This window comes from Coregonus lavaretus (genome assembly GCF_964263955.1).
Source record: "Coregonus lavaretus genome assembly, chromosome: 12".
NCBI classification, from domain to species: domain Eukaryota; kingdom Metazoa; phylum Chordata; class Actinopteri; order Salmoniformes; family Salmonidae; genus Coregonus; species Coregonus lavaretus.
This window is the reverse complement of record NC_139999.1, coordinates 41,919,718-41,932,718: the sequence shown is the minus strand read 5'-3', so window position 1 is coordinate 41,932,718 and position 13,001 is coordinate 41,919,718.

Sequence of the window (13,001 nt, the reverse complement as noted above, 5' to 3'; positions counted from 1 at the left end):
CTGTTCCTGCTCCTCGCACCAAGCCAGTGGTGCGTGTGTCCAGTCCGGCATGGCCCGTGCCTGTCCCACCGGTGCCTGGTCCGGCACCGGTCAGCTGCTCCACTCCGGAGCCAGAGCAATCTGCTCCACCGGTGCCCAGTCCAGCTCCGGTCAGCGGCTCCAGTCCGGAGCCTGTGCAGTTCGATCCACCGTCGTCGGGTCCAGCTCCAGTCAGTGGTTCCAGTCCAGACCCAGACGTCAGCCCCTCTCCAGGTTCGGGGTCTCCCACACCAGGGTCCAGACAGGGCTTGGTACTTCGTGGGAGGAAGGAGAGGGGAAGCAGCGCGCCGAGGTCCAGACCAAACCAGGGGCGCAACAGGGAGGTGGAGAGAAAGTGGTGGTCACGCCCGGAGCCGGATCCGCCTCCGAGGCGGAATGCCCACCCGGCCCCTACCCTGTTATGTTTATGTGGCGCGGTCTGTACTGTCACGCCCTGACTCAGGGGACGTTTATTTGTTGAGTCAGGGTGTATATGTTCCGTATAGGTTTGTTGTGTGTACCTTAAGACTTCACGTATCGTTTGTTTGTTGTTTTGTCATGTTTGCACAGTTGTAATAAACATGTACGCTTATCACGCTGCGCCTTGGTTCGACCAATCTTTAAACGATCGTGACACATTATTATAACATTAAGGGAATGTCCTTGCCAACCTAACTTAAATATTGTATGAATGTTATCACAACTGAGCATATTTTGTGTTCTGGGAACCTATCTCTTGTAATGTACACACACTGTTCCCACAACCTAATTAAATGTTCTGAGAACCTTAAAGAACTGTTGACCAGGCTATGTTACAGCAGCAATCCGACCTTGTTACCTTACAGAAAGCCATGGTTGGTTTAAAACTTGTACTTAATGCGGGCAAGACTAAATGCATGTTGTTCTCTAGTTCTCACAAGAATGTTTCAGATGGACTACATATTTATTCATTGGATGGTTCTCCCGTTGATCGGGTTCCCGACTACAAATATCTGGGCATTTGGATTGACAAAGACTTAATTTTTCAAAAACATACGGATGAGCTAGTTACAAAGCTAAGATTGAAAGTGGGCTTCTTTTTTAGAAATAGATCTTGACTCTTCCTAAATAGCAGGAAGCAGATTGTACAGTCAACTTTCCTGCCAGTTCTTGACTATGGCGACACCATTTATCGGAATGCAGCAGCCACTACTCTTAAACCTTTGGGTGCCGTCTACCATAGCGCCCTTCACTTTATCACTGGTGACAGTTTTAATACGCATCACTGCATCCTGTATCAAAAGGTTGGCTGGTCCTCATTAAAGTCCCGTAGGTCACTTCATTACTCCCTCTTTGTTTACAAAGCTCTAGTGCACAAGCTTCCAACATACCTCACTTCATTGTTGAAGTATAAAGACATGAGTTACAAAACACATTCGCAGGGTTGGTTAACTCTTGAGGTTCCTCGGGTCTTCACTGAATTGTTTATTTAAACTGTTGCTTATATTCTATAAAATTTGTAATTTGTAAAATGGAGGGCGCCCTTATAAAAGAGACCTCAAGAGACAATGGGACTCCCTGTTGAAATAAAGGTAAAATAAAAATGTTTTGTCCACCTGACAGTTTTGGTGTTTTGGAAACCTATCTCTTGTCATATCCCTACAATGTTCCCACAACCTAAAAACATGTTTTATTAACTTTTACGGAACATAAACAATGTGTTCTGGGAATGTTTTTGCAACATCAGGTAAATGTTTTTTGCAACCTAATAGAAACATTGTAATAAACAGCACCAATGGACAGTTTTAGTGTTTTGGGAAAGTATCTCTTGTCATGTCCACACAATGTTCCCACAACCTAATAAAACATTCTGGGAACCATTAAATAATTATTAACTGTGTTCCGGGAACATTGTTGTAACAACAGGTGAATGTTTTTTGCACCCATAATAAACATTGTAGAATCATCCACACAGTTGGACATTTTTCGTGTTTTGGGAACATATCTTTTATGATGTCCTCACAATATTCCCACCAGACTGTTCCCGCAACTTAATGAAACATTCTGGGAACCTTTAAAGAACAGACAAATGTGTTCTGGGAACGTTCTTGTAACATCAGGTCAGTGTTTTTTATACCCTAAAAGAAACATTGTAGAATCATCCACACAACTGGACAGTTTTTGTGTTTTGGGAACATACCTTTTGTGACGTCCCCACATTGTTTATAGAAAATATTGTGGTCATACGCACATCCTTAAAAACATAGGTGCTGGGCTAATAAAGAATACTAGTAAAGAACAAGAAGGTCCGCACACTCTTTAAGCTCCCAATTCACAATTTATTGACAAGGTTTCGATCCTAAATGGATCTTCGTCAGGTCAAACGTCAGGTCCCCACATTGTTTCCACCAGACTCCTCCCACAACCTAATGAAACATTCTGCAAACCTTTAAAGAACAGAATAAATCAGTTCTGGGAACATTCTTGTAACATCAGGTGAGTGTTTCTTGCACTCTAAAAGAAACATTACAGAATAATCCACACAACTGGACAGTTTTTGTGTTTTGGGAACATATCTTTTGTGATGTCCCCACATTGTTTATAGAAAATGTTGTGGTCATACGCACATCCTTAAAAACATACAGTAGGTGCTGGGCTAATAAAGAATACTAGTAAAGAACAAGAAGGCCCGCACACTCTTTAAGCTCCCAATTCACCATTTATTGACTACGTTATGATCCGAAACTGATCTTCGTCAGGTCAAACGTCAGATCCCCACATTGTTTCCACCAGACTCCTCCCACAACCTAATGAAACAAGCCTTTAAAGAACAGATGAAATGTGTTCTAGGAACGTTCTTGCAACATCAAGAGAATGTTCTTATTTTTATTTAACCTTTATTTAACTAGGAAAGTAAGTTATGAACAAATTCTTATTTACAATGATGGCCTATTTACAAAAGGCCTCTTGGTATGTAGGACAAAACACACATCACGACAAGAGAGACACCACAACACTACATAAAGAGAGACCTAAGACAACAATACAACATGGCAGCAACACAACATGACAACAACATGTTAGCAGCACAACATGGTAGCAGCACAAACACGGTACAAACATTGTCAGGCACATACAACAGCACAAAGGGCAAAAAGGTAGAGACAATAATACATCACACGAAGCAACCACAAATGTCAGTAAGAGTGTCCATGATTGAGTCTTTGCATGTAGAGATGGAGACAAACATGAAAAAAACAAAAAACAACAACAACAAAAAAACATGTATGCACTCACTAACTGTAAGTCGCTCTGGATAAGAGCGTCTACTAAATGACTAAAATGTAAATGTAAAACACCACCCTTCTGAGGCCAATCTCTGGGCCTTGGACCACCCCACGCCAGACACGAGCCCTGCAATTAATAGGCTCTCCTTTTCATGTGTTAGAAAGTGCACGGTAACACTTTATTTAAAGGTCCACATATTAGCCACTAATATGTAGTTTGGTTTGCTGCAGCACAGTCTAATGTTGGGTATCCTCTCATCTCTCTCTCTCTCTCTCTCTCTCTCTCTCTCTCTCTCTCTCTCTCTCTCTCTCTCTCTCTCTCTCTCTCTCTCTCTCTCTCTCTCTCTCTCTCTCTCCAGTGGCTTGTGTTGTGGTACACCTGCCCAACACAACAACGCTGCTGTCTACTGATGTCTTTCATATATCCAGGACATGTAAAGAAGGCTGTGTGGCTGGGCTGGGTTGTGTGGAGGCTGGGAGGCTGGGCTGTGGGGAGACTGGGCTTTGTGGAGTCTGGGAGGCTGGGCTGGGATGTGTTGAGGCTGGGAGGCTGGGCTGTGGGGAGACTGGGCTTTGTGGAGTCTGGGAGGCTGGGCTGGGCTGGGATGTGTTGAGGCTGGGAGGCTGGGCTGTGGGGAGACTGGGCTTTGTGGAGTCTGGGAGGCTTGGCTGGGTTGTGTTGAGCCTGGGAGGCTGGGCTGTGGGGAGGCTGGGCTGTGGGGAGGCTGGGCTGTGGGGAGGCTGGGCTGTGGGGAGGTAGAGATGAGCAGAGATGATGATTCACACTAAGTTCTGAAATGCACAACAGTGAGATGAGACAGAAAGGAGTTAATGTTGTCTTAATAACTGTATATAAGACCCGCCAAGGCTCTGGGGGGATGGAACGCTATATTTAGAAAACAGCTGACAGCAGGCTTGAGGCTCAGGTTAGAGGAGAGGAGAGGGAGGCAGGGGGAGCAGCTCAAAGCTTTCCAGTTCCACTTCACATTAAAATGGAGCAGAATGCAGACTCTTATAAAGATGTCTCTTCAAGCCCTTCCCTTTTGAAGAGAGTAAAACCAACAGACATCTGAGTCAAACGAGTCTAACACATGAAGAATATGCAAGGGACATCTTTTTATGGTTTGATATCGACACACATTCATGACTCATGTAAAAACGTCAGAGAAGGACGTGTGTGTGTGTTGATTTTCTGTTTTATGACGGAGACTGTGAGTGAAAAGTACAGAAAGAATAAAGGACAGCACGGGGTAGCTAAGAGGAGTTCTGATTGGTCAGGGGCTAGCTGAGAGGAGTTCTGATTGGTCAGGGGCTAGCTAAGAGGAGTTTTGATTTGTCAGGGGCTAGCTGAGAGGAGTTCTGATCGGCTGCCTCAGGGACATGTGGTTAAAATAACCTATTATATGTATCCAGTAAGTCATGTAAAGTATGACAGAGGTGGAACTGTCATTATCAACCTAGACACCACCTAGTGATTGGTAGAAATGTTGAATGCATGTAATAACGTGCATAATGGGCTGTGTGTGTGTGTTTACTTTCAGAGAGAGAGACAATGTGTGTTCTGTTCAGGCAGAACAGAACAGAACAGGGGCAGGGAGGACTAGGGAAATCCAAGAAGCAAATGGTCTGAATGATGATATCTGCTGCTGTGGACCTGAGAATCCACCTTAAAGGCAATGCAAGATTAATGAGAGAGAAGAAGAAGAGGAGGGAATAGGGATTTGATTTGAATAAACCAGTCTCTGTTTGGGACCTTGGGTCAGGGAATTGGGAAAACATAAGACATAAGAAACTAGCTTATGATGAGGAATTGTGGGTAGTAGGGTGATACAATCTCTAGGAAGAAGGATTTGTGTTAGCCCCTCTGAAATAAGGGTTACTGCTCTATAGTCACCTCAGTTGAGACGCTGTCAAATGTTAACAGTCGTGTTCACCTCATACATGCAAAATTGCCTCATTCAACACAAAACAGGAACCGTTTAAGTATTGTAGCTGTAGAATAAACCTTCATGTGAATAATATGCCTTCCAAAGCTAGTGACCTGCATCGTCTGTTTGTAGAGCGAAGCAGCACTCTGTGAGATAGCTACTGTACTACACTGACCCCATTCCATCAATCTCATATTAAAAACACTCCCAGCATTTAAATATTTAAAAAAGCTCCTAAGCTACAGCTACTGAACCTCTGCAGAGTTTCAGAGCCTCTCTCTGTGCACCATTCTCCATCATTTAACCAACCAGGCTGCTCTCTGATACTAATTTGCCTTAACGTCTAGCTGAACCCTCAGACTCCGCCCCTGAACTCTCATACTCCATCCCTGAACCCTCAGACCACACCCCTGAACACTCAGACTCCGCCCCTGAACCATATTGGTGTACTGTGCCTTGCAAAAGTATTCATCCCCCTTGGCGTTTTTCCTATTTTGTTGCATTACAACCTGTAATTTAAATGGTTTTTATTTGGAGTTCATGTAATGCACAAACACAAAATAGTCCAAATTGGTGAAGTGATATGAAAGAAATACTTGCCATAGGCAGACTTGCCCAATGCACTGAACTCTGCATGCCACAGTAAACAAATTGTGTTTCCATGACTAAGTATAGCTACACCAAAAACACACACACACAAGCTAACCCTGCTGCGCAGCCTGCATGCTCTCTCTCTTGCTGGATCCTTTTCAAATGAGACCTGCCCGCCAAAACCGGTCTGTGTGATATGTCTGACTTGCCTGAGCAACAATGCTATGAAGCCATCGAAAATGCACAGACATTTAGAAACAAAGTATCCACATCTCAAGGATAAACCAGATTATTATTTGCTGCACAATAATTTCACAGACAATGAGAGTTTACTGAAGGCTTCATACAGTGCCTTGCAAAAGTATTCATCCCCCTTGGCGTTTTTCCAATTTTGTTGCATTACAACCTGTCATTTAAATAAATTTGGATTTGGATTTCATGCAATCGACATACACAAAATAGTCCAAATTGGTAAAGTGAAATGAAAAAAATTACTTGTTTCAAAAAATGTGAAACAATAAATATTGAAAAAGTGGAGCGTGCATATGTATTCACCCCCTTTGCTATGAAGCCCCTAAATAAGATCTGGTGCAACCAATTGCCTTCAGAAGTCACATAATTAGTTAAATAAAGTCCACCTGTGTACAATCTAAGTGTCACATGATCTGCCACATGATCTCAGTATATATACACCTGTCCTGAAAGGCCCCAGAGTCTGCAACACCACTAAGCAAGGGACACCATGAAGACCAAGGAGCTCTCCAAACAGGTCAGGGACAAAGTTGTGGAGAAGTACAGATCAGGGTTGGGTTATAAAAAATATCAGACACTTTGAACATACCACGGAGCACCATTAAATCCATTATAAAAAAATGGAAAGAATATGGCACCACAACAAACCTGCCAAGAGAGGGCCGCCCCCCAAAACTCACGGACCAGGCAAGGAGGGCATTAATCAGAGAGGCAACAAAGAGACCAAAAATAGCTGCAAAGCTCCACAGCGGAGATTGGAGTATCTGTCCATAGGACCACTTTAAGCCATACACTCCACAGAGCTGGGCTTTACAGAAGAGTGGCCAGAAAAAAGCCATTGCTTAAAGAAAAAAATAAGCAAACACGTTTGGTGTTCGCCAAAAGGCATGTGGTAGACTCCCCAAACATATGGAAGAAGGTACTCTGGTCAGATTAGACTAAAATTGAGCTTTTTGGCCATCAAGGAAAACGCTATGTCTGGCACAAAACCAACACCTCTCATCACCCCGAGAACACCATCCCCACAGTGAAGCATGGTGGTGGCAGCATCATACTGGAGGATGCGGTAGGCATGTTGTGTAAATCAAATGATACAAACCCCCCCAAAATAAACAAAATAGGAAAAATGTCAAGAGGGGTGAATACTTTTGCAAGCCACTGTATAACAAACAAAAATGCATTGATGAAACAGAACAAACACTAAATGTGAATAAATGTTTATACAACTTAGGGCTTAAAGACAGCTTTCAGCACAACGTTTCCAAAACACAGATGGTAAATTAAAGGTGACATACATAATTCATGAAGTGCAGGACTTTAAAAAAAAACACTTAAAAAAACATCCATCTTATTTATATACATTGCACGCCCAGACGTCAATGTAAGGTAAGGTAAAATAACGATGATACATACAGTATGTAGATTTGACACATGCCATAAAAACAATGCATGGGGAAAATCCCCAGCATGCTTAAAATGGTTCTTGTTGATGAATGTCTGGAGCAGAGAGATAGACTGTGTGTGTGTGTGTGTGTGTGTGACAGAGAGAGAGAGAGAGAGAGAGAGAGAGAGAGAGAGAGAGAGAGAGAGAGAGAGAGAGAAGCGAGAGAGAGAGAAACGAGGGAGAGAGAGAGAGAGAGTGAGAGAGAGAGAGTGAGAGAGAGAGAGAGAGAGAGAGAGAGAGAGAGAGAGAGGCGAGAGAGAGAGAGAGAGAGAGAGAGAGAGAGAGAGAGAGAGAGAGAGAGAGAGAGAGAGAGAGGACACGGAGTGAGAGAGAGGACACGGAGTGACACGGAGTGAGAGAGAGAACACAGAGAGAGGCAGAGAAAGACAGACAGAGAGCGAGAGAGAGACAGACAGAGAGAGAGACAGAGAGCGCGCGAGAGAGAGAGAGAGAGAGAGAGAGAGAGAGAGAGAGAGAGAGAAAAAAAGAGTGAATGAAGCTAGCTGTAAAACACTGAGCCACTGCCTGCATCGTCTCAGCCTGTACCTGGGGCAGGCAGCTGCAGCAGAGCAAAGCATGAATATGTAAATGCTTGTTCTGGTGATTGATTACCAGTATAGCGTCATGTGATTTTTTTCTACTCCGGGTTTTCAAAATGTCTCTATTAACCACACATAAATGAAAAGCAATTGAAATCTTGCAGATGAAACATAGCAAATGTCACAATAATGACTAAGCCCCCTCCCTGTAATACTTACTATAAGAAAATTAACAACGAGGAGAAGATTCAAGGATATGGAGGGGTATTTAATTAAAGATGTGTGAGAAACCTTCAGAAATTGACCTTCATGTTGGATTGGAGGGAAGATAAATCTAGGATATGTGATTGTCTTTTTGTTTAATCCAGGTTCAAATACTTGAAAAATCCTTTGAGCGTTTGCTTGAATCTGGTTTGCAGTTTTGGGATTTTTCTATTGGTTTATTAAAGAGATGTTCCGGAAGATTGAAAACTACCTCGTTATTTTTTAAACCCTTTAGAACCTAAAGCGGCCGTCGATTGCCTTTCTTTAAATTACTATAGCGGCCACAAACTGCCGTTTTCTAACAATAATATCTGTGTCAATATCAAAAATGAACTTGCTAACAACCTGTTATCGTATTCGCGTGGCTGTTGTCATCAACCAGAAACCGGAAACAGGGTATGCTGTCATTTTACTTGTAACGTTTTTTTACTTCATTTTTAAAAATGATGCTGCCAATGCGGCCACAACTTTTCACTGTGGAAAAGGCTGTATCTACAGTTGAAGTCGGAAGTTTACATACACCTTAGCCAAATACATTTAAACTTAGTTTTTCACAATTCCTGACATTTAATCCTAGTAAAAATTCCCTGTCTTAGGTCAGCTAGGATCACCACTTTATTTTAAGAATGTGAAATGTCAGAATAATGGTAGAGAGAATTATTCATTTCAGCTTTTATTTCTGTCATCACATTCCCAGTGGGTCAGAAGTTTACATACACTCAATTAGTATTTGGTAGCATTGCCTTTAAATTGTTTAACTTGGGTCAAACGGATCGGGTAGCCTTTCACAAGCTTCCCACAATAAGTTGGGTGAATTTTGGCCCATTACTCCTGACAGAGCTGGTGTAACTGAGTCAGGCTTGTAGGCCTCCTTGCTCGCACACGCTTTTTCAGTTCTGGCCACACATTTTCTATAGAATTGAGGTCAGGGCTTTGTGATGGCCACTCCAATACCTTGACTTTGTTGTCCTTAAGCCATTTTTCCACAACTTTGGAAGTATGCTTGGGGTCATTGTCCATTTTGAAGACCTATTTGCGACCAAGCTTTAACTTCCTGACTGATGTCTTGAGATGTTACTTCAAAATATCCACATAATTTTCCTTCCTCATGATGCCATCTATTTTGTGAAGTCCACCAGTGCACCTCCTGCAGCAAATTACCCCCACAGCATAATGCTGCCACCCCCGTGCTTCACGGTTAGGATGGTTTTATTCGGCTTGCAAGCAACCCCCCTTTTCCTCCAAACGTAACGATGGTCATTATGGCCAAACAGTTCTATTTTTGTTTCATCAGACCAGAGGACATTTCTCCAAAAAGTACGATCTTTGTCCCCATGTGCAGTTGCAAACCGTAGTCTGGCTTTTTTATGGCGGTTTTGGAGCAGTGGCTTCTTCCTTGCTGAGCGGCCTTTCAGGTTATGTCAAGATAGGACTCGTTTTACTATGGATATAGATACTTTTGTACCTGTTTCCACCAGCATCTTCACAAGGTCATTTGCTGTTGTTCTGGGATTGATTTGCACTTTTTGCACCAAAGTACGTTCATCTCTAGGAGACAGAAAGCGTCTCCTTCCTGAGCGGTATGACAGCTGCGTGGTCCCATGGTGTTTATACTTGCGTACTATTGTTTGTACAGATGAACGTGGTACCTTCAGGCATTTGGAAAAAGCTCCCAAGCATGAACCAGACTTGTGGAGGTCTACAAATTATTTTCTGAGGTCTTGGCTGATTTCTTTTGATTTTCCCATGATGTCAAGCAAAGAGGCACTGAGTTTGAAGGTAGGCCTTGAAATACATCCACAGTTACACCTCCAATTGACTCAAATTATGTCAATTAGCCTATCAGAAGCTTCTAAAGCCATGACATCATTTTCTGGAATTTTCCAAGCTGTTTAAAGGCACAGTCAACTTAGTGTATGTAAACTTCTGACCAACTGGAATTGTGATACAGTGAATTATAAGTGAAATAATCTGTCTGTAAACAATTGTTGGAAAAATTACTTGTGTCATGCACAAAGTAGATGTCCTAACCGACTTGCCAAAACTATAGTTTGTTAACAAGAAATGTGTGGAGTGGTTGAAAAACAAGTTTTAATGACTCCAACCTAAGTGTATGTAAACTTCTGACTTCAACTGTATGTTGGTTGGTGATACGGATTTGGACACGTCCTTGCACATTGAAAGTGATGATTTCGAGGTGAGTGAAATAAGTAAACAGCAGATATACAATGGTGTTGTTGATTTTTGATGCTGTGAATCTTGGGGAATAGCTCTCAGATCAGCAAACCATGTGATGTACAGGTGAGCACATCAGTGGTGGAGCAGGAGCTCAAATGATTACTCTCTGTCTCATGGAAATAGTTGCAGTGTTTAGCTGTATATAGTCAGCTAACTAGTTGGTTGGATTTAGGTCAAAAGTTCCCTTACGTTGGTGACTTTTTGCAAATTTTCCACGTTGATTCAACGTCAATACATATCATTTTTCGGTTGAAATGCACGTCACTGGTCTGATGAGACCACGCGCTACAACGGGAGCTACAATGGGAACTAGCCTGCAACAGCCAAATGTGATGGACAATGTTGATTGGCGGGGGGACAGAGAGATGGAAAAGAGAGATGGATAGAATGGGGAAAAGAAAGCTAGAGGCAAGGTGAAGTTGGAGGCTTTGCCTGAAAAATACATCACAGAGAAGAGAGAACAAAAAACATACAGCTTTGAAGTTTCAAAAGGAAATAGTCTTTGTATTTTCGTTGAATATAATTTTGTTAGGACATAAAGTACATTCTCCATAAAACATGTAGCACTGATGATTAATACAATGTGTTCTTTCCAAAAAACTAACTCAATTCCCATTTCACAATTATGAATGGATCAGGTCAAATGTGTTTTCGTTGCTTTTTAGTCCTTTATTTGTACAATTATAGCAGAACCCAGGAGATTCAATCATACATTCAAGGACAGCAAGAGAGAGAGGCTGCAGACTGGCTAACATTCACACTACCCTGACCAACAGTCAATATTGGCCTGTGTAAAAGAAGGAAATGTTTCAGAAAGATATTAAACTTCTCAACCATGTAATTAGTACGCCTCTGTATTCAAACCGAGAAATTGGATATGTAGAGGAGAGAGGGAGAGAGAGAGGGAGAGAGAGAGATGTAGAGAGAGGGAGCGGGGAAATAAAGGGGTGAGGGAGGGAGAGGGAATTACAAAAGTCCTATAAAGGAAGTGATTATGGCAGTGTCAGTAGTGGGGTGTTCAAGGCAGAGTCACATCAGAGGGAGTAAAATGAGATAGAGAGTAGGGGTGGGGAAGAGGTTCAAGGCCAAGGCCACCCTAAATCACACTATTAATAACTGATCTCTCTCTCTCTCCCTCACTATATCTCCTCTCCCTTTTTGCTGTCGAGAGAATGGAAGAATAACTTCTACGAAGTACTTAGAACTTGACTTGGACTTGGTGACTTGGAATGTAAATATATGTTCCAAAGTATTACTGTAGATATCCAATACCTGTTCTTTAGGTATAACAAAACATAAAATATCACACTGTCAGTTTTTCTTTCAGACATGTTTTATGTATGTTGTGTGTTTATGATTCATCTGCACTATGTATGATTCATGTAGCATTTTTTACACATTACACACAAGTTTAAAAACCATTTCATGTTCTCATGACTTACCAAATCGAAAATACCGTATGTCCACTGTATGTACAGTATCTATAGGAAAACGTACATACATATAAACAAAAAAAGTATTTTGCAGACTTATCCAGAGCAATTAGAGTTAAGTGCCTTGCTTACGCGCACTGACAGATTTTTCACTTAGTCAGCTCGGGGATTAGAACCAGCATCGTGTCAGTTAATGGCCCAATGCTCTTTACCGCTAGGCTACCTGCCACTCCACAACTGATAAAAAACTAAGTGCAATTAAATGTCTGTGTTAGTTCTTGCATTCCTCTGGCCATACTTTGATGCACACGAACATTAAAGTCTACACGCTCTGTTTGAGGTAGACCCAGGGAGTGAACCTCAATCTATTATTGATGTGGTTATGTGCAGAGAGAGAGAAATAGAGAGAGCGAGAGAGTTTGTGCTGCAGCTTTACACTAACTAGTGCTAGACCTCCCAGTAGATTTGTGCATCGGGTGGGATACCCACAGTTCCCCGTGGGTGACCCGGAAAAAATCAGTTGGCTGCTGAAAACATTATTTCAACCCATGGGTCGGCTCGCTGTACAGAACAATTACATTGCGAGTAGGAAACGTTTTAAATAAAACAAATTTTTACCCAGGAGCTTGTGTTGCATTGTGTTGTGAATTCCATTCTGTGAGTGGTGAGGCAGACATAGTAGGCTAGCCTATAGGCCTAGGCTACCAGCCACGCACGGAGTGGAGCAGGGAACTGTCCATTATTTTTGTGGTGCTGAAACATTCCTAATTTGTCCACGTGCAGAGCTCATGTTCCTCTCCCCACGCACGACTACATTGCCAAGTTTACTTTCCCTGGCTAGCCTAGCTAAAATGGCTAACGTAGCCTAACCGGAGAAAAAAAACGTATGGTTATGGTGGTGGAATACACCATCGTGAAAACAGGTATTGCGCAAGTGAAATCCCAGGTTTGGAAGGATTTTTGAGTGATTGTGGACAAGGAAGACAACAACCCAGTAGATTGATACACAACCTGCAAAATGTGCAAGT